This window comes from Engystomops pustulosus, chromosome 3 (genome assembly GCF_040894005.1).
Source record: "Engystomops pustulosus chromosome 3, aEngPut4.maternal, whole genome shotgun sequence".
Lineage (NCBI taxonomy): Eukaryota > Metazoa > Chordata > Amphibia > Anura > Leptodactylidae > Engystomops > Engystomops pustulosus.
This window is the reverse complement of record NC_092413.1, coordinates 227,704,744-227,719,963: the sequence shown is the minus strand read 5'-3', so window position 1 is coordinate 227,719,963 and position 15,220 is coordinate 227,704,744. Positions and strand designations below refer to the sequence as shown.

General features: G+C 55.5%; 1 protein-coding gene across 3 annotated transcripts in view; it reads left to right on the top strand.

Annotated features, from left to right (window-relative positions):
* The window catches only part of MAPRE3 (microtubule associated protein RP/EB family member 3), a 124,056-nt gene that overhangs the window by 37,723 nt on the left and 71,113 nt on the right, over window positions 1-15,220 (top strand). The window contains exon 1 of one of the 3 annotated variants that reach the window (XM_072143928.1): window positions 388-406. The exons of the other annotated variants lie outside the window; for them this stretch is intronic. The gene's annotated coding sequence lies outside the window, so the exon portion shown is untranslated. Of the gene's footprint in view, window positions 1-387; window positions 407-15,220 lie in introns of those variants that run through there. 3 annotated transcript variants of the gene reach the window in all.

Below are 15,220 nucleotides of genomic sequence, written 5' to 3'. Positions count from 1 at the left end.
TCTATGGCTCATACATTTCCTCTCTTTGAATTCCCTGGCATCATTGTTTTTATCCATCACTAGTGAGCATTGTTCTGCTACCCTCTGATGTGGCTGATAAACGAGAGCAATAGCTGTGGCCAGCAGTGGGATGGGTTGGATTGTTGTGCCCCTTTCATCCACACGTGACAATCCCATCTGGCCTTGGGGGATGTAACTTGGGGGCTCGTCCGGGATCGTCCTCCGCTGTATACACTTCTTTATCTCTCTACATTACACAAAGAGTTTCATAACCCGTGGTCTATAAATATTCTCTGTATGCGGAGTCCTCCTCCGGAGGATACACACAGTCCCTGTAACCAAGGACGAGACCTTGTAAACACCTCCGCCGCATTCTGTACAGGGAAGAGATCCGACACTGGTGGAGGTAAAACAAGACTCCAGTTCATTCCTGGTGATGGATACATAAGGCAGAACTCCTACCCCGACTGTAGGGGGCGACATAGATACATAAGGCAAAACTCCTACCCCGACTGTAGGAGGCGACGTAGATACATAAGGCAGAACTCCTCCCCCGACTGTAGAGGGCGACATAGATACATAAGGCAGAACTCCTACCCCAACTGTATGGGCGACATAGATACATAAGGCAGAACTCCTACCCCGACTGTAGGGGGCGACATAGATACATAAGGCAGAACTCCGACCCCGACTGTAGGGGGCGACATAGATACATAAGGCAGAACTCCGACCCTGACTGTAGGGGGCGACGTAGATACATAAGGCAGAACTCCGACCCCGACTGTAGGGGGTGACGTAGATACATAAGGCAGAACTCCGACCCTGACTGTAGGGGGCGACATAGATACATAAGGCAGAACTCCTACCCCGACTGTAGGAGGCGACGTAGATACATAAGGCAGAACTCCTACCCCGACTGTAGAGGGCGACGTAGATACATAAGGCAGAACTCCTACCCCGACTGTAGAGGGCGACATAGATACATAAGGCAGAACTCCTACCCCAACTGTATGGGCGACATAGATACATAAGGCAGAACTCCTACCCCGACTGTAGGGGGCGACATAGATACATAAGGCAGAACTCCGACCCCGACTGTAGGGGGCGACATAGATACATAAGGCAGAACTCCGACCCTGACTGTAGGGGGCGACGTAGATACATAAGGCAGAACTCCGACCCCGACTGTAGGGGGTGACGTAGATACATAAGGCAGAACTCCGACCCTGACTGTAGGGGGCGACATAGATACATAAGGCAGAACTCCTACCCCGACTGTAGGGGGCGACATAGATACATAAGGCAGAACTCCTACCCCGACTGTAGGGGGCGACATAGATACATAAGGCAGAACTCCTACCCCGACTGTTGGGGGCGACATAGATACATAAGGCAGAACTCCTACCCCGACTGTAGGGGGCGACGTAGATACATAAGGCAGAACTCCTACCCCGACTGTAGGGGGTGACATAGATACATAAGGCAGAACTCCTACCCCGACTGTAGGAGGCGACTTAGATACATAAGGCAGAACTACTACCCCGACTGTAGGGGGCGACTTAGATACATAAGGCAGGACTCCTACCCCGACTGTAGGGGGCGACGTAGATACATAAGGCAGAACCCCTGCCCTGACTTCAGGGGGCGACATAGACACATAAGGCAGAACTCCTACCCCGACTGTAGGGGGCGACATAGATACATAAGGCAGAACTTCTACCCCGACTGTAGGGGGCGACATAGATACATAAGGCAGAACTCCTACCCCGACTGTAGGGGGCGACATAGATACATAAGGCAGAACTTCTACCCCGACTGTAGGGGGCGACATAGATACATAAGGCAGAACTCCTACCCCGACTGTAGGGGGCGACATAGATACATAAGGCAGAACTTCTACCCCGACTGTAGGGGGCGACATAGATACATAAGGCGGAACTCCTACCCCGACTGTAGGGGGCGACATAGATACATAAGGCAGAACTCCTACCCCGACTGTAGGGGCAGAGTAGACACAGTGGGGTATTCGGAGACCCCTAAACAAAGTGATAACCCTCCATCTGTCCCTAGGACCCTGTGGACCTCTAAGACCCATCACAGTGTTGGACCCTTGGGGTCCTCTGGCAGGGAGGAGGTGTAACTCTCATGCCATTAGCTGCGGAGTTCTACATCTCATGGTTAAACATTCACCGGCTGCGGTTTAGATGACCCCCGCCGTGCTGGAATGTAAGTAGTGGTGAAGAATGACAGGTGCGGGGGCTCTGCAGGTATGACAGGTGCGGGGGCTCTGCAGGTATGACAGGTGGGGGCTCTGCAGGTATGACAGATGGGGGGGCTCTGCAGGTATGACAGATGGGGGGGCTCTGCAGGTATGACAGGTGGAGGGTTGTGCAGGTATGACGGGTGGAGGGCTCTGCAGGTATGACAGGTGCGGGGGCTCTGCAGGTATGACAGGTGCGGGGGCTCTGCAGGTATGACAGGTGCGGGGGCTCTGCAGGTATGACAGGTGGAGGGTTGTGCAGGTATGACGGGTGGAGGGTTGTGCAGGTATGACGGGTGGAGGGCTCTGCAGGTATGACAGGTGCGGGGGCTCTGCAGGTATGACAGGTGCGGGGGCTCTGCAGGTATGACAGGTGGGGGCTCTGCAGGTATGACAGGTGGGGGCTGTGCAGGTATAACAGGTGAAGGGCTGTGCAGGTATGACGGGTGGAGGGCTCTGCAGGTATGACAGGTGGAGGGCTCTGCAGGTATGACAGGTGGAGGGCTCTGCAGGTATGACAGGTGGAGGGTTGTGCAGGTATGACAGGTGGAGGGCTCTGCAGGTATGACAGGAGGGCTCTGCAGGTATGACAGGTGGGGGGCTCTGCAGGTATGACAGAGCGGGGGCTCTGCAGGTATGACAGTTGCGGGGGCTCTGCAGGTATGACAGTTGCGGGGGCTCTGCAGGTATGAGAGGTGCGGGGGCTCTGCAGGTATGACACGTGCGGGGGCTCTGCAGGTATGACAGGTGCCGGGGCTCTGCTGGTATGACGGGTGCAGGGGCTCTGCAGGTATGACAGGTGTGGGGGCTCTGCAGGTATGACGGGTGCGAGGGCTCTGCAGGTATGACGGGTGCGGGGGCTCTGCAGGTATGACGGGTGCGGGGGCTCTGCAGGTATGACGGGTGCGGGGGCTCTGCAGGTATGACAGGTGCGGGGGCTCTGCAGGTATGACAGGTGCGGGGGCTCTGCAGGTATGACGGGTGCGGGGGATCTGCAGGTATGACGGGTGCGGGGGCTCTGCAGGTATGACGGGTGCGGGGGCTCTGCAGGTATGACGGGTGCGGGGGCTCTGCAGGTATGACAGGTGCGGGGGCTCTGCAGGTATGACAGGTGTGGGGGCTCTGCAGGTATGACGGGTGCGGGGGCTCTGCAGGTATGACGGGTGCGAGGGCTCTGCAGGTATGACGGGTGCGGGGGCTCTGTAGGTATGACAGGTGCGGGGGCTCTGCAGGTATGACAGGTGGGGGCTCTGCAGGTATGACGGGTGCGGGGGCTCTGCAGGTATGACGGGTGCGGGGGCTCTGCAGGTATGACGGGTGCGAGGGCTCTGCAGGTATGACGGGTGCGGGGGCTCTGCAGGTATGACAGGTGCGGGGGCTCTGCAGGTATGACAGGTGGGGGCTCTGCAGGTATGACGGGTGCGGGGGCTCTGCAGGTATGACGGGTGCGGGGGCTCTGCAGGTATGGCGGGTGCGGGGGCTCTGCAGGTATGACGGGTGCGGGGGCTCTGCAGGTATGACGGGTGCGGGGGCTCTGCAGGTATGACGGGTGCGGGGGCTCTGCAGGTATGACGGGTGCGGGGGCTCTGCAGGTATGACGGGTGCGGGGGCTCTGCAGGTATGACGGGTGCGGGGGCTCTGCAGGTATGACGGGTGCGGGGGCTCTGCAGGTATGGCGGGTGCGGGGGCTCTGCAGGTATGACGGGTGCGGGGGCTCTGCAGGTATGACGGGTGCGGGGGCTCTGCAGGTATGACGGGTGCGGGGGCTCTGCAGGTATGACGGGTGCGGGGGCTCTGCAGGTATGACGGGTGCGGGGGCTCTGCAGGTATGACGGGTGCGGGGGCTCTGCAGGTATGACGGGTGCGGGGGCTCTGCAGGTATGACGGGTGCGGGGGCTCTGCAGGTATGACGGGTGCGGGGGCTCTGCAGGTATGACGGGGGGCGGGATGGGTGTATTTATGTGATCTTGGTGCATATCAGTGGGTTTATCAGATGACCCAATCCCATAGAAATTAATACACAACATCTAAATACAAAAGAGATAAGCTGCACTGTATGAGGGAGGAGGTGTCGTCACAATGTGTCCGCTCAGATAGAGCAGGGGACTGAGATCAAGTAAGAGATAGACAGACCCCATAGAAGGAGTGGGCTGCTGGAAGTAGTGATAGGAGGGCTGCTGGATGTAGTGATAGGAGGGCTGCTGGATGTAGTGATAGGAGGGCTGCTGGATGTAGTGATAAGAGGGGGATGCTGGATGTAGTGATAGGAGGGCTGCTGGATGTAGTGATAGGAGGGCTGCTGGATGTAGTGATAGGAGGGCTGCTGGATGTAGTGATAGGAGGGCTGTTGGAGGTAGTGATAGGAGGGCTGCTGGAAGTAGTGATAGGAGGGCTGCTGGATGTAGTGATAGGAGGGCTGCTGGATGTAGTCATAGGAGGGCTGCTGGATGTAGTAATAGGAGGGGGCTGCTGGATGTAGTCATAGGGGGGCACTGCTGGATGTAGTCATAGGGGGCACTGCTGGATGTAGTCATAGGGGGGCACTGCTGGATGTAGTCATAGGGGGGCACTGCTGGATGTATTCATAAGGGGGCACTGCTGGATGTAGTCATAGGGGGGCACTGCTGGATGTAGTGATAGGAGGGCTGCTGGATGTAGTGATAGGAGGGGGCTGCTGGATGTAGTGATAGGAGGGCTGCTGGATGTAGTGATAGGAGGGGGCTGCTGGATGTAGTGATAGGAGGGGGCTGCTGGATGTAGTGATAGGAGGGGGCTGCTGGATGTAGTGATAGGAGGGGGGCTGCTGGATGTAGTGATAGGAGGGGGGCTGCTGGATGCAGTGATAGGAGGGCACTGCTGGATGTAGTGATAGGAGGGGGCTGCTGGATGTAGTGATAGGAGGGGGCTGCTGGATGTAGTGATAGGAGGGCTGCTGGATGTAGTGATAGGAGGGCTGCTGGATGTAGTGATAGGAGGGCTGCTGGATGTAATGATAGGAGGGCTGCTGGATGTAGTGATAGGAGAGCTGCTGGATGTAGTGATAGGAGGGCTGCTGGATGTAGTGATAGGAGGGGGCAGCTGGATGTAGTGATAGGAGGGGGCTGCTGGATGTAGTGATAGGAGGGGGCTGCTTGATGTAGTGATAGGAGGGGGCTGCTGGATGTAGTGATAGGAGGGGGCTGCTGGATGTAGTGATAGGAGGGGGCTGCTGGATGTAGTGATAGGAGGGGGCTGCTGGATGTAGTGATAGGAGGGGGCTGCTGGATGTAGTGATAGCAGGGGGCTGCTGGATGTACTGATAGGAGTGGGCTGCTGGATGTAGTGATAGGAGGGCACTGCTGGATGTAGTGATAGGAGGAGGCTGCTTGATGTTGTGATAGGAGGGGGGCTTCTGCATGTAGTGATAGGAGGGCTGCTGGAAGTAGTGATAGGAGGGCTGCTGGATGTAGTGATAGGAGGGGCTGCTGGATGTAGTGATAGGAGGGCTGCTGGATGTAGTGATAGGAGGGTACTGCTGGATGTAGTGATAGGAGGGCTGCTGGATGTAGTCATAGGAGGGCTGCTGGATGTAGTCATAGGAGGGGGCTGCTGGATGTAGTCATAGGAGGGGGCTGCTGGATGTAGTGATAGGAGGGGGCTGCTGGATGTAGTGATAGGAGGGGGGCTGCTGGATGTAGTGATAGGAGGGGACTGCTGGATGGAGTGATAGGAGGGGACTGCTGGATGTAGTGATAGGAGGGGGCTGCTGGATGTAGTGATAGGAGGGGGCTGCTGGATGTAGTGATAGGAGGGGGATGCTGGATGTAGTGATAAGTGGGGGATGCTGGATGTAGTGATAGGAGGGCTGCAGGATGTAGTGATAGGAGGGGGATGCTGGATGTAGTGATAGGAGAGCTGCTTGATGTAGTGATAGGAGGGGGCTGCTGGATGTAGTGATAGGAGGGGGCTGCTGGATGTAGTGATAGGAGGGGGGCTGCTTTATGTAGTGATAGGAGGGGGCTGCTGGATGTAGTGATAGGAGGGCTGCTGGATGTAGTGATAGGAGGGGGATGCTGGATGTAGTGATAGGAGGGCTGCAGGATGTAGTGATAGGAGGGGGATGCTGGATGTAGTGATAGGAGAGCTGCTTGATGTAGTGATAGGAGGGGGCTGCTGGATGTAGTGATAGGAGGGCTGCAGGATGTAGTGATAGGAGGGGGATGCTGGATGTAGTGATAGGAGGGCTGCTGGATGTAGTGATAGGAGGGCTGCTGAATGTATTGATAGGAGGGCTGCTGGATGTAGTGATAGGAGGGCTGCTGGATGTAGTGATAGGAGAGCTGCTGGATGTAGTGATAGGAGGGCTGCTGGATGTAGTCATAGGAGGGGGCAGCTGGATGTAGTGATAGGAGGGGGCTGCTGGATGTATTGATAGGAGGGGACTGCTGGATGTAGTGATAGGAGGGGGCTGCTGGATGTAGTGATAGGAGGGGGCTGCTGGATGTAGTGATAGGAGGGGGCTGCTGGATGTAGTGATAGCAGGGGGCTGCTGGATGTAGTGATAGCAGGGGCTGCTGGATGTACTGATAGGAGTGGGCTGCTGGATGTAGTGATAGGAGGGCACTGCTGGATGTAGTGATAGGAGGAGGCTGCTTGATGTAGTGATAGGAGGGGGGCTTCTGCATGTAGTGATAGGAGGGCTGCTGGAAGTAGTGATAGGAGGGCTGCTGGATGTAGTGATAGGAGGGGCTGCTGGATGTAGTGATAGGAGTGGGGCTGCTTTATGTAGTGATAGGAGGGGGCTGCTGGATGTAGTGATAGGAGGGCTGCTGGATGTAGTGATAGGAGGGGGATGCTGGATGTAGTGATAGGAGGGCTGCAGGATGTAGTGATAGGAGGGGGATGCTGGATGTAGTGATAGGAGAGCTGCTTGATGTAGTGATAGGAGAGCTGCTTGATGTAGTGATAGGAGGGGGCTGCTGGATGTAGTGATAGGAGGGGGCTGCTGGATGTAGTGATAGGAGGGGGGCTGCTTTATGTAGTGATAGGAGGGGGATGCTGGATGTAGTGATAGGAGGGGGATGCTGGATGTAGTGATAGGAGGGGGATGCTGGATGTAGTGATAGGAGGGCTGCATGATGTAGTGATAGGAGGGCTGCTGGATGTAGTGATAGGATGGGGCTGCGGGATGTAGTGATAGGAGGGCTGCTGGAAGTAGTGATAGGAGGGCTGCTGGATGTAGTCATAGGAGGGCTGCTGGATGTAGTAATAGGAGGGGGCTGCTGGATGTAGTCATAGGGGGGCACTGCTGGATGAAGTCATAGGGGGCACTGCTGGATGTAGTCATAGGGGGGCACTGCTGGATGTAGTCATAGGGGGGCACTGATGTAGTGATAGGAGGGCTGCTGGATGTAGTGATAGGAGGGGGCTGCTGGATGTAGTGATAGGAGGGCTGCTGGATGTAGTGATAGGAGGGGGCTGCTGGATGTAGTGATAGGAGGGGGCTGCTGGCTGTAGTGATAGGAGGGGGCTGCTGGATGTAGTGATAGGAGGGGGCTGCTGGATGTAGTGATAGGAGGGGGGCTGCTGGATGCAGTGATAGGAGGGGGGCTGCTGGATGCAGTGATAGGAGGGGGGCTGCTGGATGCAGTGATAGGAGGGGGGCTGCTGGATGTAGTGATAGGAGGGGGCTGCTGGATATAGTGATAGGAGGGGGCTGCTGGATGTAGTGATAGGAGGGGGCTGCTGGATGTAGTGATAGGAGGGGGCTGCTGGATGTAGTGATAGGAGGGGGCTGCTGGATGTAGTGATAGGAGGGCGATGCTGGATGTAGTGATAGGAGGGGGATGCTGGATGTAGTGATAGGAGGGCTGCTGGATGTAATGATAGGAGGGTTGCTGGATGTAGTCATAGGAGAGCTGCTGGATGTAGTGATAGGAGGGGGCTGCTGGATGTAGTGATAGGAGGGCTGCTGGATGTAGTGATAGGAGGGGGATGCTGGATGTAGTTATAGGAGGGCTGCAGGATGTAGTGATAGGAGGGGGATGCTGGATGTAGTGATAGGAGGGCTGCTGGATGTAGTGATAGGAGGGCTGCTGGATGTAGTCATAGGAGGGCTGCTGGATGTAGTCATAGGAGAGCTGCTGGATGTAGTGATAGGAGGGCTGCTGGATGTAGTCATAGGAGGGCTGCTGGATGTAGTCATAGGAGAGCTGCTGGATGTAGTGATAGGAGGGCTGCTGGATATAGTGATAAGAGGGGGCTGCTGGATGTAGTGATAGGAGGGGGCTGCTGGATGTAGTGATAGGAGGGGGCTGCTGGATGTAGTGATAGGAGGGGGATGCTGGATGTAGTGATAGGAGGGCTGCTTGATGTAGTGATAGGAGGTGGCTGCTGGATGTAGTGATAGGAGGGGGCTGCTGGATGTAGTGATAGGAGAGGGGCTGCTGGATGTAGTGATAGGAGGGGGGCTGCTGGATGTAGTGATAGGAGGGGGCTGCTGGATGTAGTGATAGGAGGGCTGCTGGATGTAGTGATAGGAGGGGGATGCTAAATGTAGTGATAGGAGGGCTGCAGGATGTAGTGATAGGAGGGCACTGCTGGATGTAGTGATAGGAGGGGGCTGCTTGATGTAGTGATAGGAGGGGGCTTCTGGATGTAGTGATAGGAGGGGGCTGCTTGATGTAGTGATAGGAGGGCTGCAGGATGTAGTGATAGGAGGGGGATGCTGGATGTAGTGATAGGAGGGCTGCTGGATGTAGTGATAGGAGGGCTGCTGGATGTAGTGATAGGAGGGCTGCTGGATGTAGTGATAGGAGGGCTGCTGGATGTAGTCATAGGAGGGCTGCTGGATGTAGTCATAGGAGGGCTGATGGATGTAGTCATAGGAGGGCTGATGGATGTAGTCATAGGAGGGCTGATGGATGTAGTGATAGGAGGGCTGCTGGATGTAGTGATAGGAGGGCACTGCTGGATGTAGTGATAGGAGGAGGCTGCTTGATGTAGTGATAGGAGGGGGCTGCTGGATGTAGTGATAGGAGGGCTGCAGGATGTAGTGATAGGAGGGGGCTGCTGGATGTAGTGATAGGAGGGGGCTGCTTGATTTAGTGATAGGAGCGGGGCTTCTGCATGTAGTGATAGTAGGGCTGCTGGAAGTAGTGATAGGAGGGCTGTCGGATGTAGTGATAGGAGGGCTGCTGGATGTAATGATCGGAGGGCTGCTGGATGTAGTGATATGAGGGCTGTTGGATGTAGTGATAGGAGGGGGCTGCTGGATGTAGTGATAGAAGGGGGCCTGCTGGATGTAGTGATAGGAGGGCTGCTGGATGTAGTGATAGCAGAGGGGGCTGCTGGATGAAGTGATAGGAGGGCTGCTGGATGTAGTGATAGGAGGGCACTTCTGGATGTAGTGATAGGAGGGGGCTGCTGGATGTAGTGATAGGAGGGGGATGCTGGATGCAGTGATAGGAGGGCTGCTGGATGTACTGATAGGAGGGGGCTGCTGGATGTAGTGATAGGAGGGCTGCTGGATGTAGTGATAGGAGGGGGATGCTGGATGTAGTGATAGGAGGGCTGCAGGATGTAGTGATAGGAGGGGGATGCTGGATGTAGTGATAGGAGGGCTGCTGGATGTAGTGATAGGAGAGCTGCTGGATGTAGTGATAGGAGGGCTGCTGGATGTAGTGATAGGAGGGCTGCTGGATGTAGTCATAGGAGGGCTGCTGGATGTAGTGATAGGAGGGCTGCTGGATGTAGTGATAGGAGGGGGCTGCTGGATGTAGTGATATGAGGGGGCTGCTGGATGTAGTGATATGAGGGGGCTGCTGGATGTAGTGATAGGAGGGGGCTGCTGGATGTAGTTATAGGGGGGGCTGCTGGATGTAGTGATAGGAGGGGGCTGCTGGATGTAGTGATAGGAGGGGGCTGCTGGATGTAGTGATAGGATGGGGCTGCTGGATGTACTGATAGGAGTGGGCTGCTGGATGTAGTGATAGGAGGGCACTGATGGATGCAGTGATAGGAGGGCACTGCTGGATGTAGTGATAGGAGGAGGCTGCTTGATGTAGTGATAGGAGGGGGGCTTCTGCATGTAGTGATAGGAGGGCTGCTGGAAGTAGTGATAGGAGGGGGCTGTTGGATGTAGTGATAGGAGGGCACTGCTGGATGTAGTGATAGGAGGGCACTGCTGGATGTAGTGATAGGAGGGGGCTGCTGGATGTAGTGATAGGAGGGGGCTGCTGGATGTAGTGATAGGAGGTGGGCTGCTTGATGTAGTGATAGCAGAGGGGGCTGCTGGATGAAGTGATAGGAAGGCTGCTGGATGTAGTGATAGGAGGGGGATGCTGGATGTAGTGATAGGAGGGCTGCTGGATGTAGTGATAGGAGGGGGATGCTGGATGTAGTGATAGGAGGGCTGCTGGATGTAGTGATAGGAGGGCACTTCTGGATGTAGTGATAGGAGGGGGCTGCTGGATGTAGTCATAGGAGGGCTGCTGGATGTAGTCATAGGAGGGGGCTGCTGGATATAGTCCTAGGAGGACTGCTGCATGTAGTGATAGGAGGGGGATGCTGGATGTAGTCATAGGAGGGCTGCTGGATGTAGTGATAGGAGGGGGATGCTGGATGTAGTCATAGGAGGGCTGCTGGATGTAGTGATAGGAGGGGGCTGCTGGATGTAGTGATAGGAGGGGGGCTGCTGGATGTAGTGATAGGATGGGGCTGCTGGATGTAGTGATAGGAGGGCTGCTGGATGTAGTGATAGGAGGGGGATGCTGGATGTAGTGATAGGAAGGCTGCAGGATGTAGTGATAGGAGGGCACTGCTGGATGTAGTGATAGGAGGGCTGCTGGATGTAGTGATAGGAGGGCACTGCTGGATGTAGTGATAGGAGGGCTGCTGGATGTAGTGATAGAAGGGCTGCTGGAAGTAGTGATAGGAGGGGGCTGCTGGATGTAGTGATAGGAGGGGGCTGCTGGATGTAGTGATAGGAGGGGGGCTACTTGATGTAGTGATAGGAGGGCTGCTGAATGTAGTGATAGCAGAGGGAGCTGCTGGATGAAGTGATAGGAGGGCTGCTGGATGTAGGGATAGGAGGGCACTTCTGGATGTAGTGATAGCAGAGGGGGCTGCTGGATGAAGTGATAGGAGGGGGGCTGCTGGATGTAGTGATAGGAGGGGGCTGCAGGATGTAGTGATAGGAGGGCTGCAGGATGTAGTGATAGGAGGGGGATGCTGGATGTAGTGATAGGAGGGCTGCTGGATGTAGTGATAGGAGGGCTGCTGGATGTAGTGATAGGAGGGCTGCTGGATGTAGTGATAGGAGGGCTTCTGGATGTAGTGATAGGAGGGCTGCTGGATGTAGTCATAGGAGGGCTGCTGGATGTAGTCATAGGAGGGCTGATGGATGTAGTCATAGGAGGGCTGATGGATGTAGTGATAGGAGGGCTGCTGGATGTAGTGATAGGAGGGCACTGCTGGATGTAGTGATAGGAGGAGGCTGCTTGATGTAGTGATAGGAGGGGGCTGCTGGATGTAGTGATAGGAGGGCTGCAGGATGTAGTGATAGGAGGGGGCTGCTGGATGTAGTGATAGGAGGGGGCTGCTTGATTTAGTGATAGGAGCGGGGCTTCTGCATGTAGTGATAGTAGGGCTGCTGGAAGTAGTGATAGGAGGGCTGTCAGATGTAGTGATAGGAGGGCTGCTGGATGTAATGATCGGAGGGCTGCTGGATGTAGTGATATGAGGGCTGTTGGATGTAGTGATAGGAGGGGGCTGCTGGATGTAGTGATAGGAGGGGGCCTGCTGGATGTAGTGATAGGAGGGCTGCTGGATGTAGTGATAGCAGAGGGGGCTGCTGGATGAAGTGATAGGAGGGCTGCTGGATGTAGTGATAGGAGGGCACTTCTGGGTGTAGTGATAGGAGGGGGCTGATGGATGTAGTGATAGGAGGGGGGATGCTGGATGCAGTGATAGGAGGGCTGCTGGATGTAGTGATAGTAGGGGGCTGCTGGATGTAGTGATAGGAGGGGGGCTGCTGGTTGTAGTGATAGGAGGGGGGCTGCTGGATGTACTGATAGGAGGGGGCTGCTGGATGTAGTGATAGGAGGGCTGCTGGATGTAGTGATAGGAGGGGGATGCTGGATGTAGTGATAGGAGGGCTGCAGGATGTAGTGATAGGAGGGGGATGCTGGATGTAGTGATAGGAGGGCTGCTGGATGTAGTGATAGGAGAGCTGCTGGATGTAGTGATAGGAGGGCTGCTGGATGTAGTGATAGGAGGGCTGCTGGATGTAGTGATAGGAGGGCTGCTGGATGTAGTGATAGGAGGGCTGCTGGATGTAGTGATAGGAGGGGGCTGCTGGATGTAGTGATATGAGGGGGCTGCTGGATGTAGTGATATGAGGGGGCTGCTGGATGTAGTGATAGGAGGGGGCTGCTGGATGTAGTTATAGGGGGGGCTGCTGGATGTAGTGATAGGAGGGGGCTGCTGGATGTAGTGATAGGAGGGGGCTGCTGGATGTAGTGATAGGATGGGGCTGCTGGATGTACTGATAGGAGTGGGCTGCTGGATGTAGTGATAGGAGGGCACTGATGGATGCAGTGATAGGAGGGCACTGCTGGATGTAGTGATAGGAGGAGGCTGCTTGATGTAGTGATAGGAGGGGGGCTTCTGCATGTAGTGATAGGAGGGCTGCTGGAAGTAGTGATAGGAGGGGGCTGCTGGATGTAGTGATAGGAGGGCACTGCTGGATGTAGTGATAGGAGGGCACTGCTGGATGTAGTGATAGGAGGGGGCTGCTGGATGTAGTGATAGGAGGGGGCTGCTGGATGTAGTGATAGGAGGTGGGCTGCTGGATGTAGTGATAGCAGAGGGGGCTGCTGGATGAAGTGATAGGAAGGCTGCTGGATGTAGTGATAGGAGGGGGATGCTGGATGTAGTGATAGGAGGGCTGCTGGATGTAGTGATAGGAGGGGGATGCTGGATGTAGTGATAGGAGGGCTGCTGGATGTAGTGATAGGAGGGCACTTCTGGATGTAGTGATAGGAGGGGGCTGCTGGATGTAGTCATAGGAGGGGGCTGCTGGATATAGTCCTAGGAGGACTGCAGCATGTAGTGATAGGAGGGGGATGCTGGATGTAGTCATAGGAGGGCTGCTGGATGTAGTGATAGGAGGGGGATGCTGGATGTAGTCATAGGAGGGCTGCTGGATGTAGTGATAGGAGGGGGCTGCTGGATGTAGTGATAGGAGGGGGGCTGCTGGATGTAGTAATAGGATGGGGCTGCTGGATGTAGTGATAGGAGGGCTGCTGGATGTAGTGATAGGAGGGGGATGCTGGATGTAGTGATAGGAAGGCTGCAGGATGTAGTGATAGGAGGGCACTGCTGGATGTAGTGATAGGAGGGCTGCTGGATGTAGTGATAGGAGGGCACTGCTGGATGTAGTGATAGGAGGGCTGCTGGATGTAGTGATAGGAGGGCACTGCTGGATGTAGTGATAGGAGGGCTGCTGGATGTAGTGATAGGAGGGCTGCTGGAAGTAGTGATAGGAGGGGGCTGCTGGATGTAGTGATAGGAGGGGGCTGCTGGATGTAGTGATAGGAGGGGGGCTACTTGATGTAGTGATAGGAGGGCTGCTGAATGTAGTGATAGCAGAGGGAGCTGCTGGATGAAGTGATAGGAGGGCTGCTGGATGTAGGGATAGGAGGGCACTTCTGGATGTAGTGATAGCAGAGGGGGCTGCTGGATGAAGTGATAGGAGGGCTGCTGGGTGTAGTAATAGGAGGGCACTTCTGGATGTAGTGATAGGAGGGGGCTGCTGGATGTAGTGATAGGAGGGGGCTCCTGGATGTAGTGATAGGAGGGGGCTGCTGGATGTAGTGATAGGTGGGGGGCTGCTTTATGTAGTGATAGGAGGGGGCTGCTGGATGTAGTGATAGGAGGGCTGCTGGATGTAGTGATAGGAGGGGGATGCTGGATGTAGTGATAGGAGGGCTGCTGGATGTAGTGATAGGAGGGGGATGCTGGATGTAGTGATAGGAGGGGGATGCTGGATGTAGTGATAGGAGGGGGATGCTGCATGTAGTGATAGGAGGGCTGCTGGATGTAGTGATAGGAGGGCTGCTGGATGTAGTGATAGGAGGGCTGCTGGATGTAGTGATAGCAGAGGGAGCTGCTGGATGTAGTGATAGGAGGGCTGCTGAATGTAGTGATAGCAGAGGGAGCTGCTGGATGAAGTGATAGGAGGGCTGCTGGATGTAGGGATAGGAGGGCACTTCTGGATGTAGTGATAGCAGAGGGGGCTGCTGGATGAAGTGATAGGAGGGCTGCTGGGTGTAGTGATAGGAGGGCACTTCTGGATGTAGTGATAGGAGGGGGCTGCTGGATGTAGTGATAGGAGGGGGCTCCTGGATGTAGTGATAGGAGGGGGCTGCTGGATGTAGTGATAGGTGGGGGGCTGCTTTATGTAGTGATAGGAGGGGGCTGCTGGATGTAGTGATAGGAGGGCTGCTGGATGTAGTGATAGGAGGGGGATGCTGGATGTAGTGATAGGAGGGCTGCTGGATGTAGTGATAGGAGGGGGATGCTGGATGTAGTGATAGGAGGGGGATGCTGGATGTAGTGATAGGAGGGGGATGCTGCATGTAGTGATAGGAGGGCTGCTGGATGTAGTGATAGGAGGGCTGCTGGATGTAGTGATAGGAGGGCTGCTGGATGTAGTGATAGGAGGGCTGCTGGATGTAGTGATAGGAGGGCACTGCTGGATGTAGTGATAGGAGGGCTGCTGGATGTAGTCATAGGAGGGGGCTGCTGGATCTAGTCATAGGAGGGCTGCTGAATGTAGTGATAGGAGGGCTGCTGGATGTAGTCATAGGAGGGCTGCTGGATGTAGTGATGGGAGGGGGCTGCTGGATGTAGTGATAGGAGGGCTGCTGGATGTAGTGGTAGGAGGGCTGCTGGAAGTAGTGATAGGAGGGCACTGCT